This window comes from Chiloscyllium punctatum, chromosome 27, assembly GCF_047496795.1.
Source record: "Chiloscyllium punctatum isolate Juve2018m chromosome 27, sChiPun1.3, whole genome shotgun sequence".
Taxonomy (NCBI): Eukaryota; Metazoa; Chordata; class Chondrichthyes; order Orectolobiformes; family Hemiscylliidae; genus Chiloscyllium; species Chiloscyllium punctatum.
Window position 1 is genome coordinate 32852930 of NC_092765.1, and position 17892 is coordinate 32870821.

Below are 17892 nucleotides of genomic sequence, written 5' to 3' on the forward strand. Positions count from 1 at the left end.
TTTTGTTGTCATGATCATAAGCTGGTGAAATTTAGTACATGGAACGGAACCAAGGTAGACCAACACCAAGAAGTTCCAATTTGGAGAGAGGATAACAACTGAAATGTGGTTCAGCAAAACTAGGTTGGGGGAAGCAGCTACTTGAAGATGAATCAATATCCCGTCACGCCTCACTAAGGGAGGTTGCTGGAAATCAAGCTCTGATATGCCCAGAGTTATCACAAAATTTAAATATTTTTCAAAGTACACAATATTCTCCAATCTACCTGCCTTTTTCCATCCAAGTTAACAGAAAGCATGACTGGCTTTCTGTAATTAACAAGTGTTACTATTTATTACAAACAGACTCTAGCTACAGGTAAACAATTGTGAAATGTTAGCATAACATAGCTAACCCCTTAATAAAATTCACTTTATGCACAAGTGCAGCCAGACACTAAAAATGCATGGGTGTTCTGAGTAGAGGGTAAAACTGGGAAGGCAGGGTTCACTAAGATGATCCTTTTGGATTGCTAGAACTTATTCTCTCTTTTTCAGGTACTTTTTTTCACGCTGGTAGGGAGCAAGGTGCAATTAGTTTACACTCAAAGTGTCTGATTTGTTAGTTAAAAGCCACAGCTGACAGCAGACAATGGGGGAAACAAATTGGCTTTTTCCAGGGATTAGGTATATTTTTACTGCAAAGAAAAGGGAGCTGGCAAGAACCATTATTTAGAAAAGCATGGGTTAATTCAGTCAGTACAGATGGGCTGAAACAAAATCATGTCAGAATAACATTAGTGAATTTTTTGAGCCAGCAACAATGAGGGCCAATGAGGGTAGAATGTTTTTTTTTCAGTCCACATGGATTTTGCCAAAACATTTCACAAAGTACCACATGGAAGATTAGAGCGATCCATGGGATAGTAACAAATTGGATTCAAAATTGACTCAGTGGACATATGTTTTTATGACTGGAAGGGAGTTTTCAGTGAGGTTCCTTAGGGCTCAGTATAACATCCCTTGTGGTTTGTGGTGCATATCACTGATTTACACTTACATGCAGGGGCGGCATGGTGGCTCAGTGGTTAGCACTGCTACCTCACAGCACTAGGGACTCAGGTTCGATTTCAGCCTTGAGTGGTTGTCTGTGTGGAGCTTGCACATTCTCCCTGTGTCTGCATGGGTTTCCTCCCACAGTCCAGAGGTGTGCAGGTCAGGTGAATTGGCCATGCCAAGTTGCCTATTGTGTTAGGTGCATTAGTCAGAGGGAAATGGGCCTGGATGGGTTACTCTTTGGACGGTCTGTGTGGACTTGTGGGGCTGAAGGGCCTGTTTCCAAACTGTAGGGAATCTAATGTAATCTAATCAAGTAATGTGACTAAGCAATTTGTAGATGATAGGTCGATTGTGAAGAAGGAAGTTGTAGTCTGCAGGAAGATATCAACGGCATGGTCAGGCAAGGAGGAAAGTGTCAATGGAAATGGAAATGTTATATAATGCATTTGGGCAAGACAAGAAAGGCAAGGGAATGCACAACAGATGTTAGGACTGAAATGTAGAAGAACTGAGGCATCTTGATATACATAACCATCGATTGTTTAAAGTAACAGGATAGATCGAAAAGGTGGTCAAGAAGGCATATTACTTTCCTTCACTAGCAAAAAATTAGGATATAAGAATGGGAGATCATGTTAGAATAGTGGAAAACACTAGTCAGACTGCAACTAGACTTCTGTATTAAATTCTGATCACCACATTAAGTGAAGCATATGATCACTCCAGAGAGAGTACAGGAGAGATTTGCATGTATGTTGACAAGACCATAGAATTTTAGCTATGAGGGAAAATTGGACAACATGTAGTTGCTTTCTTCAGAACAGAAGAGGCTGAGAGGGAGTTTACTTGTGGGTCTGGAACTCAGTGCTGAAAGGGCAATCCACAAAATATCTTCAATGCATTTAACATGTACAGTACCTGCTATGCCATGTACATGCTCGTACCTAACTTACAAGTCCATGGACCATCGGCTGAAAAGTGGGGTTAAGCTTGATGATTCTTTGTCTTTGATGAGTCTTTCTGTATTTCACTGTTTCAGCTTCTCCAGAAGGGCTGGCTTTTAGATATGTGAAGGAAATGTGAGCGAATGCTTCCCTCTTGCCACAGTTTGCACAGCACTCTGCCACTGGTCCATGGTATCTTCCTGAAAGGGAGGGTGGGGCATGTGATATTCTCAGGTTCATTTCCTTTGGACAGTCTATGAGTTTATTATGTACAGAATTGTGGATTGGAATTCTAGCCATTATCAGGCAAAATTCATTCCAAGTCTGCATCCAGGCTTGAGGATGCCTCCTCTTGGAAATAAATGTTTCTGGGGAATTGTTGGCGATGATTAAGGTTCTGGGGGATGGTGTGTGCCTGTGGCCTTAACTGATCTGGTGAAGAAGGAAGTTTTTTTTTAAAGTATTAGAAGGCACTACCTGTATGAAAGTGAAAAAAACTGTAAATTTTGATGGTGTGCCACCAATGGGTGGCATGGTGGCTCAGTAGTTAGCACTGCTGCCTCACAGCACCAGGACCTGGGTTCGATTCTAACCTCGGGCACTTGTCTGTGTGGAGTTTGCACACTCTTCCTGTGTCTGCGTGGAGTTTCCTCCAACAGTACAAAGATGTGCAGCTTGGATGAATTGGCCATGCTAAGTTGCCCTTGGTGCTCAGGGATGTGTAGAGTAGGTGCATTAGTCAGGGGTAAATGCAGGATAATAGGGGAGGGGAATGGGTCTGGTTGGTTACTCTTCGAAGGGGTTGGTGTGAACCTGTTAGGCCAATGAGACTGTTTCCCCACTGTAGGGATTCTATGAATGAGCTTCATAAATTTTCAATGTCTGTATCAAGCTAGAGTGTGGACTCCAACCCAGCTCTTCCTGCCTCCACCCCAAACTACTGTCACCATTTCACATTCTGGAAAAGACTTGGCGTATCAGAACTCCCCACCCTGGGGCATAAAAAGTAAATTAATTGATCCTCAATGATTTTGAATTGGCAGAATCTTTTTAAAAATGTGTAGGAATTTCCTCAAGTAATTACATTATTTTCAGGTTTTACTTTTAATGTCCTACTTTTAATGAGGTAAGATTGTTACAGTCTTTGATTCAACCATATATATTTTTGTGATCATCTGCCTCCTTCTCACAACTTGTGGAAAGCTTTCTAACAGTTGGAGCTTTCAGTATCTCTTGTATTTGTATCTATTCTTTATTCCTTTAATTAGATTTATTTTCCAATTATTCCAGTTAGATCCAAAATTAGAATCATAGAATTTTTCAATATTGAAGGAGGCCATTTGACCAATCGTGACTATACAACCTCCCAAACAGGACTGGCTACTCAGCCAGTCCCATTCCCCAGCCCTAATGCTGTAGCCCTCTAACCTCAACAACTAACCATCAACAATTGATTGATATTCAAACAGTGCGATATTAAACTGAGTTCGAATCTGTTTATTCAGATTGATGTAAATGATCTCAGTGCTCTATTTTGTAGAAGAACAGGGAGGAAGGTCTCCAGTGTCCTGACCAATTCCGATACATCAGCCAACAAGACTAAAATAGATGTGGGCAGGACATGCACCTTCAAGTTGGGAAGCAGGAGTCAGTTAGTTCCTGCATTATGTTCCTGATGTTTGGAAGTTTGTTCATTCACATGGAATTTTCAACCTTCAGAGCCAGGGCCAGACTGGTGTCATGGCTGCTGCATCCTGATGTGGGTCAAAGGTAGGAACAGGGGTGGGCAGATTCAGAGGCCTATAGATTAGATAGACCATCTTTCATTGATGTATCAGGCCAGTTCTCAATATAGTTTTTAGGCCTCTATTACTCACCCTGCACCCATTTTTACTCCCCAGACATGCCCATGCCACTCTACTCTCACCTGTATGCATAATGCCCTCACATTTCTCATGGTGCCTGATGATTCTCTATACCCACATGCATCTTGCATGCCTCCTATGCAACCTCTATAACTATTCACCCTCTATGCAACATATACAGGAATCACTTGCACTGTGAGGTCATTGAAAACTAAGAAATATCAGAAAGACTATCTGTTCAAACCACACTTAGAAAAAGATTCCCCTTTAGGAACTCACAATGTTGTCAATCAAACATTCAGCCATTTGAACTCTTTTTGCAAGAGTAAATATTAGTTAATTCATCAAAACAAACAAACAGCTATCCAAAATCACTTCTTCAAGCTAATTAATCCTATTATCATTTTCATAAAACTGTCAATAAAATATACACACAGTCCACTCATCAGCCAGGTAACTAACTTTGGGTAAAGCTGAATCTATTAGTGAAGTTTGGAGGTCAGTCATGCTTTCCTAATGGGATCATATTACCGCACTGAATCAACAAATCCTACAGAGTTCAACTCAAAGGATTCTTTGATGTTGCCTTGCCAGATGTCCAGCCATCTGCTCCATCTTCAACAATAGCACAAGAGAATTTCAAGTTCAATATTTTAGAGTCTGAAAACATCTTCGGCCTTGGTCAACATAAAATGCAAGGTACAGTGTGTGGCACAGTGGTTAGCACTGCTGCCTCACAGCGCCGGAGACCCGGGTTCAATTCCCGTCTCAGGCGACTGACTGTGGAGTTTGCACGTTCTCCCCGTGTCTGCGTGGGTTTCCTCTGGGTGCTCCGGTTTCCTCCCACAGTCCAAAGATGTGCAGGTCAGGTGAATTGGCCATGCTAAATTGCCCGTAGTGTTAGGTAAGGGGTAGATATAGATTTAGGGGTATGGGTGGGTTACGCTTCGGCGGGGCGGTGTGGACTTGTTAGGGCCTGTTTCCACACTGTAAGTAATCTAATCTAATATGGAGATTGTGCTTCCTCTTATTGTGGGCGGCACGGTGGCACACTGGTTAGCACTGCTGCCTCGCAGCGCCGGAGACCCGGGTTCAATTCCCGCCTCAGGCGACTGACTGTGTGGAGTTTGCACGTTCTCCCCGTGTCTGCGTGGGTTTCCTCCGGGTGCTCCGGTTTCCTCCCACACTCCAAAGATGTGCAGGTCAGGTGAATTGGCCATTGCTAAATTGCCCATAGTGTTAGGTAAGGGGTAGATGCAGATGTAGGGGCATGGGTGGGTTACGCTTCGGCGGGGCGGTGTGGACTTGTTGGGCCGAAGGGCCTGTTTCCACACTGTAAGTAATCTAATCTAATCTAATCTAATCTAATCTAGTGTCATTCACTTAAATTGTATTAGGTAAAGTCACATAATCCCAGAGCACCATAAGGCCTGATCTCTCATGAGAGAGAGATGACAGGTGGTGGTTTAACCTGAGGGTTACCATGTCTCAGGAAAAGGGAGAGGTTGATAAGGTGGGACCTTCATGGTGAACTCAGCTGGTGTGGGAACTGAACCATGCTATTGGCATCACTCTGCATCGTAAGTCAATGATCCGGTTAACTGACCCCAGATTATATTAAAAACATGATTGAATGCAAAAGACCACTTTGCCCACTGGATCAAGTTTTCTAATGCATGTAAATACTTACGCAATGGTGGTAAATTTAACAGTTACTGACTTATTAAGGACAGAGCACAATCACTGCATGGAAAGCATATATAACTCACACTATAGCCCTTGCAGTTGGCAAGACCTTTTAAATTTTCCTGTTTACCCATCTTGGTTTCCATAGCCTTCAGGAACCAACCTGCCTCAGTTAAAATATTGATGTTGGAAAAAGTTTAATATTCTGCAAGCATCTAAATGGTCCCGGTGGCATTTTACATAAGCATCACATCACCAGCCCCCTGCCAATCTCACACACACACACACACCTAGTGGTGGGTTTGATATTGAGGCTGGTACACTTCCAGTTTAGACCTGTTCGTACGTATTCACTCAGCATCAGACAAGGAAACTCCAGTCCTACATGTTCATTTATTCCATTGTTGGACCTTGAGTGCCACATTTCCTGACATTACAACAACAACCACACATCAAAAGCATTTAAATTATAGTGACACATTTTGACACTGTTGGAGATTGTGCAGGGTGACATAAAAATGCAAGTTTTTCTTCTTGCTGAATATTTTTTATGGGCGAATGCAGATGCTGCATTTCACCACTTGGGGGTGGCATGTGCACCAATCTTCTCAGGCTCTTGGATTTACTACTTGTACTTAAGGAATGTATAAGGGTCTATTTCATCCATTCTAGAGCAGTGTTTTTCAATAGAAATTACTGACTAGTGACTCATGTGACTCCAATAAAACCATTTCATCACAGCCACTGGTTTTAATAGAAAGCAAAGTTGTTTAATCTAGATAACACCAGTAAAAATATATTACATGCAAATCTAATAAAAAAAAAGTGACTTCAGTCAGTTCACAAGGAATGGGCAATGCCAAAACACTTACACATCCTGATTTTCATCTTCCAACAAGCACACAGCTTAAACTGTGTATATGCACAAGCAGATGTCCAAGTATTGAGGTCACGGACACAATGGTGTGTGGTTGTCATTTTTCAATTTCTTTTATTAGTCAGAAATACAATACACTGCACATGGTTAACATATTGGACAACACTATGCTAATCTACATATTTAAACAGAAATAGGAAGTCCATACTATTCTGTTTTCAGATTTGTCTTCAGCATTTTATAGGTTTCTACTTATATTTTTGTAAACCAGGACACATAACTTATGAATTATATAATGTCATGATAAGAATAAAAGTGGAGATTCCTGAAGTTGTTGCCAATTAGAAAAAAGGAAGTCAAGTTAATAGCTTTGCTAACAAAACTTTCAGAAAAAAAGTTCTCAATTTTTACATCTCACACCTGGAAAGAAATATATAGGTTTACAGGTTCAACAATCTTAGGTTATGATAGACAATCTGCCAGATGTTCTCCCACCAGACAAAGGGCTTTTAACTTGGTAACATGCACAGGAATGTTTTTACTGAGTACCCAGCTCTGGTACAGGCAGACCTTGCTTTAATACCTCAAAGTAATATGAAACAGAAACCAGACCTCCTATCAGAAGGATGTTGTGAAACTTGAAATGGCTCAGAAAAGATTTACAAGGATGTTGCCAGCGTTGGAGGATTTGAGCTATAGGGAAAGGCTGAATAGACTGCGGCTGTTTTCCCTGGAGCATCGGAGGCTGAGGGGTGACTTTATAGAAGTTTACAAAATCATGAGGGACATGGTTAGGGTAAATGGACTAGGGCTTTTCCCTGGGCCGGGGGTGTCCAGAACTAGAGGGCATAGGTTTACGGTGAGAGGGGAAAAATTTAAAAGGGACCCATGGGGCAATCTTTTCATGGAAAGGGTGTTGTGTGTATGGAATGAGCTGCCAGAGGAAGTCATGGAGCCATGGAGATGTACAGCATGGAAACAGATCCTTTGGTCCAACCCGTCCATGCCGACCAGATATCCCAACCCAACCCAACCCAGTCTAGTCCCACCTGCCAGCACCCAGCCCATATCCCTCCAAACCCTTCTTATTCATATACCCATCCAAATGCCTCTTAAATGTTGCAATTGTACCAGCCTCCACCACTTCCTCTGGCAGCTCATTCCATACACATACCACCCTCTGTGTGAAAAAAGTTGCCTTTTAGGTCCCTTTTATATCTTTCTCCTCTAACCCTAAACCTATGCCCTCTAGGTTTGGACTCCTGGCCCCAGGGAAAAGACTTTGTCTATTTATCCTATCCATGCCCCTCATGATTTTGTAAACCTCTATAGGGTCACCCCTCAGCCTCCGACACTCCAGGGAAAACAGCCCCAGCCTGTTCAGCCTCTCCCTATAGCTCAAATCCTCCAATCCTGGAAACATCCTTGTAAATCTTTTCTGAACTCTTTCAAGTTTCACAACGTCTTTCCAATAGGAAGAAGACCAGAATTGCATGTAATATTCCAACAGTGGCCTAACCAATGTCCTGTACAGCCACAACATGACGTTCCAACTCCTGTACTCAATACTCTGACCAATAATGGAAAGCATACCAAATACCTTCTTCACTATCCTATCTACTTGCGACTCCACTTTCAAGGAGCTACGAACCTGCACTCCAAGGTCTCTTTGTTCAGCAACACTCCCTAGGACCTTACCATTAAGTGTATAAGTCCTGCTAAGATTTGCTTTACCAAAATGCAGCACCTCGCATTTATCTGAATTAAACTCCATCTGCCACTTCTCAGCCCATTGGCCGATCTGATCAAGATCCTGTTGTAATCTGAGGTAACCTTCTCGCTGTCCACTACACCTCTAATTTTGGTGTCATCTGCAAACTTGCTAACTATACCTCTTATGTTTGCATCCAAATCATTTATATAAATGACAAAAAGTAGAGGACCCAGCACCGATCCTTGTGGCACTCCACTGGTCACAGGACTCCAGTCTGAAGAACAACCCTCCACCACCACTCTCTGTCTTTTACCTTTGAGCCAGTTCTGTATCCAAATGGCGAGTTCTCCCTGTATTCTGTGAAATCTAACCTTGGGGAGACTTGTCGAACGCCTTACTGAAGTCCATATAGATCACATCTACCACTCTGCTGGTGGAGGCTGGTACAATTACAGCATTTAAAAGGCATCTGGATGGGTTTATGAATAGGAAGTCTGTAGAGGGATATGGGCCAAGCACTGGCAAATGAGACTAGATTAGGTTAGGATATCTGGTTGGCATGGATGAGGTGGACGGAGGGGTCTGTTTCCATGCTATGCATGTCTATGACTCTATGATTCTATGACTTAAATCATACCTATCGATTTCAAATCTAGGGCATGAATAGGTCAGAGGGATCGAGTGAGGATTCCAAATGAAGGTGTGACCACTGTAATGACAATAGATTGGTGAAGGTTCAAGGTGGTAAACTGTTGTTTCATGTTTGATATTTATCAGTCGCCATAGAGGCCTGAGCTGCATAATCTATGATAAAATGTATTGTAGAACTGACAAGCAGTTTAGTTAGACTCATCTCAATGTTGAAATTGTCTCACTCCATCTTTTATGCTTTTCACAAGCGTCATGGTGGGATTCTTGCTCGGCAGTTGCCTATTGACAGGGATTATTGCTTGCTAAACAATTTGTTAACAGCCCAACCCTTCTCAATAATACCCACTTTCCCATCTTACCAAACTTGACATCAGAAGAACTAGATAAGAAAACAAGGGTGAGCGGTTGGTGGATTAGGGTCACCCCCTACCCTGAGCAACTTCCATTTATAAAAAAGAGTCACCAATGTCTCGGGGCATACTCCATGGGTACCAGTCACCAGCATCCCATGTCCACAGTCATTGTGTCGGCCTCAAATATTCCTCAAGGGACATCTCAACTACACCGACAAAATGCTCAGAGGGTGGTGAGTATCTGGAATACACTGCCTGGCAGGGTAGTTCACAACCCTTGAGAAATGCTTGGGCGAACACTTGAAATGTTATACCACTGTTGGCCAAGTGCTGGAACGTGAGGCTAGTGTAGATTTAGATCTCAAACCAGGCAGGCCTGGCCTAGTGTTGTGGCCCTCACTCATGGTCATGGGACAGAAAGAAGCACTTCCAGATCCCTGCCTGCATAATGGGGCACCAGGTTTCCTCAGTTTGTCCATGCCCAGGCAAATGTGAGTAACTGTGCAGGGCAGCTCTGGACCAAGTGTGCACTCAGACAAGCACCATGAGCTTATCAAGATCTCACAAGCACAAGACATACTGGTGAATCCCAAAATAGCCACTGAGTGGTGACTTGTTCTGGTGAACATGTGTGGGAAGATGGGAGGAAATCAAATATGAGAGGTGCCTGGGACATGGTAGATAATTAATGCAGAGATTTTGGTAAGAGAGGGCAGGAGAGCTTGCTACTCTGCATGGCATAAACCTTCCATGAATCTCAACGCAAAGGGGACATTACCAACAGAATGCAGGATTCAACCCAAACAATGGCCAGCTTTTTTTCTGAACCACCATTGACTATATCCTGTGATAAGACATTTACCCTCACTTGGAGACACAGATAGCATACATACATATAAACAATGAATGAGGGAATACCACTGACCCCTTCAAGCCTGTTCTGCCATTCAGTAAGATCATGGTTGATCTGATTTAAACCTCAACTCTACTGCCTATCCCAATAATCTTTCATCCCTTTGATAACCTTTCATTCGCTGCTTGGAGGCCATTTCTTTCTGCCATGGGCAAATGTAGTAATTTGATTGTGAGGAAGGAGATATATCATAAGATTACATTTACCACAGTTCAGTACAGGAATATAGGAACAGGAGTTGGCCATTTAGCTGTTCATGCCTATTCCAACATTGAATGAGATGGTTGATCTGCAACTTAATTTTGTAAATCCATTTCCTTCCCATATCCCATACTATCTTTATTTCACAAACATCTATGTCAGATTTATATCTAGCAATTGATTAGTTTCTTCAACCATACAACTTTCAGCAATATCTATATTCCTCTAATTGTGTTTTTTTTAGTTTTTCAAGGGTTACTTACTCCAGCATTAGCAGCTGTACCTTCAGCCACCAAATCCCAATAGTTTGGAATTCCTCTCCACACCTCACGACCTTTCCTCTGGCAGGATGCTCAATAAAGCTAACCTAGGTGACATTTATTGGCCCAAAAATTTCTTTGTGTTTCAGAATCAAACTTTGCTTTATATTTCTCATGAAGTATCCTCATACTTTATGTTATGTTTAAGGTAGTAAATGAATCCAAGTCACCATTGTTATTATCAATTACCATTTGTGGAAGATTGCTCTGAGCTACTATTTCCTCATCTCATTCCTGAAAGATCTAACTCTCATTTTTAAATATTGCTCTTCTCCTATTTCCCAATCACCAGCTATAATTTCTTCATTTTCACTTTGCCTGTTTCTTATTATCTTGAAAGCTGCAATGAAGTCCTTATTTGCCAATTTAAATTCTAGTGAGTACAGCCCTAGTTTGCATAATCTTTCCTCATTATTTATTATTTGCAGTTAGGTATCATTCTGGTACATCTACCTGCACAGCCAATATATGTTTTGAAGATGTGATGTCCAGAACTGCTTCCTGTATTTGCTGATCTCTGATAGCTTTGTATGAATGGTTCTTAACTATTTCCCTCTTGTATTTTATCCTCTACTTATAAAAAATAACAGCCATGGGTCTTATTAATTCTTTTTGTACCAGTTCATTAAGTTAAATATTGAATTTAATATTTATGCTGGATGTAAGCTTGCTCACTGAGCTGGAAGGTTTGTTTTCAGATGTTTCCTCACCATACTAGGTAACATCATCAGTGAGCCTCTGGTGAAGCACTGGTTCTATGGCCCACTTTTTATTTATGTGTTTAGGTTTCCTTGGGTTGGTGATGTAATTTCTCTTTTTTTAGATTATTTACAGTGTGGAAACAGGCCCTTCAGCCCAACAAGTCCACACCGCACCCGCCGAAGCGCAACCCACCCATACCCCTACATCTACCCCTTACCTAACACTACGGGCAATTTAGCATGGCCAATTCACCTGACCTGCACATCTTTGGGGTGTGGGAGGAAACCGGAGCACCCGGAGGAAACCGATGCAGACACGGGGAGAACGTGCAAACTCCACACAGAGAGTCGCCTGAGGCGACATCTTGTGGAGATGTCATTTTCTGTTCTTTTTCTCAGGGGATGGTAAATGAGAACCAAGTCAACGTGTTTGATGATAGAGTTTTGGTTGGAATGCCATGCTTCTACGAATTGTCGCGCATGTTTCTGCTTGGCTTGTCCTAGGATGAATGTGTTGTCCCAGTCAAAGTGGTATTCTTTCTCATCTGCATGTAAAGATACTAATGAGAGTGGCTCATGTCTTATTGTGGCTAGTTGATGTTCATGTATCCTGTTGGCTTGTTTTCTGCCTGTTTGTCCAATGTAGTGTTATAGTTCTTGCAAACACCTGAGAAAAAGAACAGGAAGTGACATCACCAACCCAAAGAAACCTAAACACATAAATAAAAAGTGGGCCATAGAACCAGTGCTTCACCAGAGGCTCAATGATGAGGTTACCTAGTAGGGTGAGGAAACATCTGAAAACGAACCTTCCAGCTCAGTGAGCAAACTTACATTCAGAACCTCAACCTGAGCTACAAATCATAATATTTATGCATATAAGTAGGTCTGGGTGTTTTCAGTCTGTTTTGTACGTCTTATAATCTTCATCCGATGTTGCAAAATCTAGTAGATGATATGTTCGATCTGAACTTACTTATTAATGTAAATGCTCTGTTGTTAAATGAAGCACATTTCAGCAACATTTAGAAACAATAATATTGAGTCACTTATCCCAATAAAAACAGAATTGCCACTTTCTGCAGCTCCATGCTTCGTACCTGAGATATTTTATTTCAGCACGTGGACTTGCAATGCATTAAATCTGACAAAATAAAATAAGTTAAAGGAAGGAAGTTTCAGAATACAGCGGTTTCACTTTTTTTAAACAAAACTGTGAAGGATATTTTTGGCTGATTTGAAAATGATGCTATCTAGGGTGAAAGCCCACTCTGTGGTCTGGTTAATAATTTATTACTTTATCTCTGGTGGTTGAGCTAGGGAGGCTGATCAGGCTTTCAACAGACTGTGAGTGGAGAATAAGCAGTGTCTTGAAGAGAGACTGAAGTCCCAATTCTGTGGTGTAACTTGCCACGCCAGAGATTAAGTGTCATTGTGTCTCAGGTCCAGAAAGAATCTTGGTGATTTATTTGAGTATTTAAAGTCACAAAGAAAAAAACATGCAAATATCATAATAACTTTAAATTAGAGCTTTGGCCTAATATGAATGATTCTGGATATCTTTTGATACTTTAGGTTGTAAATTACATTAACTGATAACTTCTAGGCCACAGATGAGTTAGAAGTGACAAAGCAAATTGAAAAACACAACAATCTTTTAATGCCGCTTTTGGTAATGTCTCTCTGCCTCACAAGACATTTTCAAGGAAGGCAAATGTCACAGACATAGTAGAGCTTCTTTCAAGCTGTAAATATTTTAAACCAATTTAATCAAATACATTATGACATGTGACTCGCCACAGGAGGGACTTGGACCTGGACTGACTCAGAGGTTGTGACGCTCCAACTCCACCTCAAACAATCTTCTGTCAGGTTGCATTTCAAAGGGAATCCATGAGCTTCCTTCAGTGTCTGGCTAATATGTGCTGTATTAGAGAGTCATAGAGATGTACAACATGGAAACAGACCCTTCGGTCCAACCCGTCCATGCCGACCAGATAGAGCTGTTTGAAATGGAGCTGGAACTTTTCAACATGGGAAAGAGGAATGTGAGAAAATAAAAGACAACACACCCTAGCAAACTAGCAAACAACTCCAGAGTCCGAGTATAACTAAGAAACTGTTCTAGGTTATGTCCTATAACCAAGGTCATTCTTTCAAGATGACAGACTCCTTGATTCCATTGGATTGCGCCAATTATAAAAGAATGAAACCTAATGGTTCTATGTATGATAGGGCGGCAAGTGACCTGCCTTTTGTGCATAACTCACCTCAGCTTCTTAGAATCCCTACAGTGTGGAAACAAGCCCTTCGACCTAGCAAGTCCACACTAGCTCTCTGAAGAGCATCTCGCCCAAACCCATTCCTCTACATTTACCCTTGAATAATGCACCGAACTTATACATCCCTGAACACTGTGGGCAATTTAGCATGGCCAATTCACCTAACTTGCGCATGTTTGGATTGTGGGAGGAAACACACACAGACACAGGGAGAATGTGCAAACACAGACAGTCCACACAGACAGTCACCCAAGGCCGGAATTGAACCCAGGTCCCTGATGCTGTGAGGCAGCAGTTCTAACCACTGAGCCACCGTGCTGCCCTTACATTGTTACAGAATCCTGATAGTCTTTTTATGGGGACAGTTGATTATCAACACTGAAGCTGGGTTCTTATCAATCTTATCTTCTTCACTGTGTCCTGTTCAGTTACTATGAAATGACATTTGAAATGAACCAAATCAGCTGCACACTCCTCCCTGGAAGTGTTGAGGAGTATTATCTACATGACACTTAAGACTTAAGATGGTTGCAACCATTGCAGTCTTGTGTCTTGCAGTCACAAATAAAACTTGCATTCATATGGTGCCTTTCAAGACCCCAAGATATTAGAAAACATTTTACAACTTGAAACTTGAAAGTATGAAAACATAAGACTGGATTCCATTCAATGCACTGCCCAGTTTAAATGGTACATAAAATCCAGTTGGCAGTCTGTTCACTGTCTGCTTTTCCATCCCTGTCCCCATCACAATTTTACCAGTGGCTGGGGAGACATTTGCTTGGGGAGACCAATGGAGCAATCATAACTCTTAGAGTGACACCTAATGCCTACTTAAGGTCTGCATTCTCCTGCCCTTATCATTTAACTGCCAGCAGGAGAGCTCCATATAAGTAGCCAGTCCAGCAGGTTTCCATGTGATGGCTGGTGTAGAGGATGAGATTGTCTCCCTCCATAATGGGCTGCCTGGGCTATCTACACTCCCAAAGCCATCCACTGACCTCCTCTCGTATCAATGATTTCTCGAACACCCACCACCTACACTCCTACAACCTATCATGCTTGTACCCTAAGCGTGGCCCAAGGAAGATCCTAAAGCACCTTCAGCTTCAGCTTTGTCAAGCTTTGAATGCAGTACCAAGAGTTGCCACTGGTCCTGGTTGCACTGTTGATGCTAAAAAGCTGTCCACCTCTGATTGGCTGAAACAGCTCTCTGAGGCTGGGAATGCTGTTTCTGAGGGGCGGCATTGCAGCCTCCAATCTATTAACAGTCAAGTGGCTTTTAATTGGCTGCAGGAAAGCCATTCTTCCAGTGGACTGGCTCCCTCTCATTCCCCACATCCCCATCTTGGTACACTATGTAATCTAGCCTTCAGAACAATGCAGCATAGAAGGAAGTCATTTGACCTATCGAGTCTACGCTGGCTCCTTCAACTCCAACATCTTTAATCCATTGATTTCAAATTTGCCAACAGAGCTAAAATGTGATACTTTATGAAATGCTTTCTAAAAATCCATGTACACAACATCAACAGAACAGTGCCCTACTTCACTCTCTCTGTTACTGTACCAAAAACCTCAATCAAGTTTATCCACCCTGATTTGCCCTTAACAAAGTCATAGAAAGTCTCTTTTATTTATCCATCTTGATGCATGTGGCTGTTAATTTTCTCCTCGGAAATTGTTTTTACGGTCTTCCCTCTATTGAATTGATCAGTCTTTAATTCCACAATTGATCCTTCTCCCTTTTTTGAAATAAGATGTATGTAGCATTTGCAATTCTTAAGACCTTTGGCATCACTCCTATAGCTAAGGACGATTGGAAAATTGCGGTCAGTACCTCTGCAATTTCTATTCTCCCTTAACCCAGCGACTGAGAATGCATTGCACCAAGACTGAGTGGCTTTAAAACTTTTGGTGTTTTCTGATTCGTCGTCTTTAACTACTTTTATCTCATGCAATATCCAATAACCACCACACTGACTTTCGCTTTGGTTCTTCTGTGGTAAATACAACACATTTATTTAGTACCCCAGTTTCTGCCTAATGTTCATTTTGGGCTTTGATTGGCTCCTTCACTCCTAGACCAGCCTTTTGCTGTCAATATGCCTTTAGAAGAACTTTGGACTCCTTTTTATGTTCTTCTAACAGTCACCATGAGGCACCCCACCCCCTCACACCCCTCCCACCCAACACAGTATAATAACCATACTTACAGAAACATAGAATCATAGAGATGTACAGCATGGAAACAAATCCTTTGGTCGAACTCATCCATGCTGAAAATGTGTTGCTGGAAAAGCGCAGCAGGTCAGGCAGCATCCAAGGAACAGGAGAATTGACGTTTTGGGCATGAGCCCTTCCTCATTCCTGAAGAAGGGCTCATGCCTGAAACGTCGATTCTCCTGCTCCTTGGATGCTGCCTGACCTGCTGCGCTTTTCCAGCAACACATTTTCAACTCTGATCTCCAGCATCTGCAGTCCTCACTTTCTCCTCAAACTTATTCATGCTGACCAGATATCCTAAATGAATCTAGTCCCATTTGCCAGCACTTGGCCCATATCCCTCTAAACACTTCCTATTCATATACCCATCCAGATGCCTTTTAAATGTTGCAATTGTCCGAGCCTCCATCATTTCGTCTGGCAGCTCATTCCATACACACACCACCCTTTGCATGAAAAGGTTGCCCCTCAGCTCCCTTTTATATTTTTACCCTCTCACCTTAAACTTATGCCCTCTAGTTCTGGATTCCCCACACCAGGGAAAAAGACCTTGTCAATTTACCCTATCCATCCCCCTCATGATTTTATAAACCTCTATATGGTCACCCCTCAGCCTCTGACACTCCAGGGAAAACAACCCCAGCCTATTCAGCCTCTCTCTATAGCTCAAATCCTCCAACCCTGGCAACATCCTTGCAAACCTTTTCTGAATGCTTTCAAGTTTCACAACATCCTTCCAATAGGAAAGAGACCAGAACTGCACACAATATTTCAAAAGTGACCTCACCAATGTCCTGTACAGCTGTAACATGACTTCCATATTCACTGCTAGAATGTGAGAAATGCTGCCTTGTGTACTTTGTTTTGCCAGAATGAAAATGGAGGTATTGATGAGCTTCCTCATAGCTTTTAGTTGCTTCTACATCCAGTATCAGTCTTGGCTGGATGTGGTGGGGCAATATTGGCTACGACTCCCTGTCTATAGCCTAAATGAGTAGTGGGAGTCTTGCCTCTGTTTGTAGCAAATCCAAAACTTTTGGGGCCTAATCTAACTCCAGACCTTCTGCATAAAAAGTTAAAGCTGACATTCCAGTGTAGTATTGAGGAAATGCTATAATGTCTGTGGTGTTGCTATTTGGACAAGTCATTAAACCAATACACCAATTGTCCTTTTAGATGGATGTAAAATATCCCATGATACTACTTTGATATAAAAACAGGGGAGAGCTCCCTGGTGTCCCTAATCAACATCACGAAAACACATTACTTAGTCATGTTCACATTAATATTTGTGGGAGGTTACAAAGCAGAAATTGGCTGCTGCTTTTCCAACATGACAAGTTACTGTACTTCAGTGGTGCTTATTGCCTTTAAAATGTTTTCGGGCTTTCAGAATTCAAGAAAAGTGCTGTATAAACACAAGCCTCTCTTCCTATCCTATTTCATGTGTTTAGATTAGGATGTAGGTATAAACTGTCCAATGACCAGTTTGGGAATGATTTTGGGATACACCAAGTGCTCCAAACTTTATATACTGATTTGAACCAAAACATTGTAGTTTTTGAAAAACATATATTTATTCATCCTTTTCAAAACTAAGATGAAATGAACGTTATAACTTTTAAAAATCAGATGGCTGTCTATAAGTGAGAATCAGTCTCTGTGTAAATAAGTACCAGTCTCTGTGTGAGTGAGTACCAGTCTCTGTGAATGCCAGCCTTTTATAATGATTAGACTCTGTGTAAGCACCAGCCTCTCTGTGTAAGCACCAGCCTCTCTGCATAAGCACTAGACTTTCTGTGATAGAACCAGTCTCTGTATAAGTGAGTACCCACTTTATACAAGTCTCTGTGTTAAAACCAGTTGCTGGCTAAGTATCAGTCTCAATGTGGACGGAGCAGTCTTTGTTAAGGGCAGTCTCTGTAAAAGTGAGTACCACATTATATATATCTATATAAGTGAGTAAAAGTGTCTGTACATAAGTGAACACCACTGTCTGTGTAAATAAATACCAGTCTCTGTGTATAAGTGAGAAGTAGCTTCTGTGTAAATGAGTACCAGCCTCTGTGTATAAGTGAGTGCAGCTCTCTAGATTAAGTACCAGTCGTTGAGTACAACTAC

At 41.8% G+C, this 17892-nt stretch overlaps 1 protein-coding gene across 3 annotated transcripts in view; it reads left to right on the forward strand.

Annotated features, from left to right (window-relative positions):
* LOC140453635 (uncharacterized) overlaps positions 1-17892 on the forward strand; it is a 70725-nt gene that overhangs the window by 29733 nt on the left and 23100 nt on the right. The window contains exon 1 of one of the 3 annotated variants that reach the window (XM_072548492.1): positions 17566-17699. The exons of the other annotated variants lie outside the window; for them this stretch is intronic. The gene's annotated coding sequence lies outside the window, so the exon portion shown is untranslated. Of the gene's footprint in view, positions 1-17565; positions 17700-17892 lie in introns of those variants that run through there. 3 annotated transcript variants of the gene reach the window in all.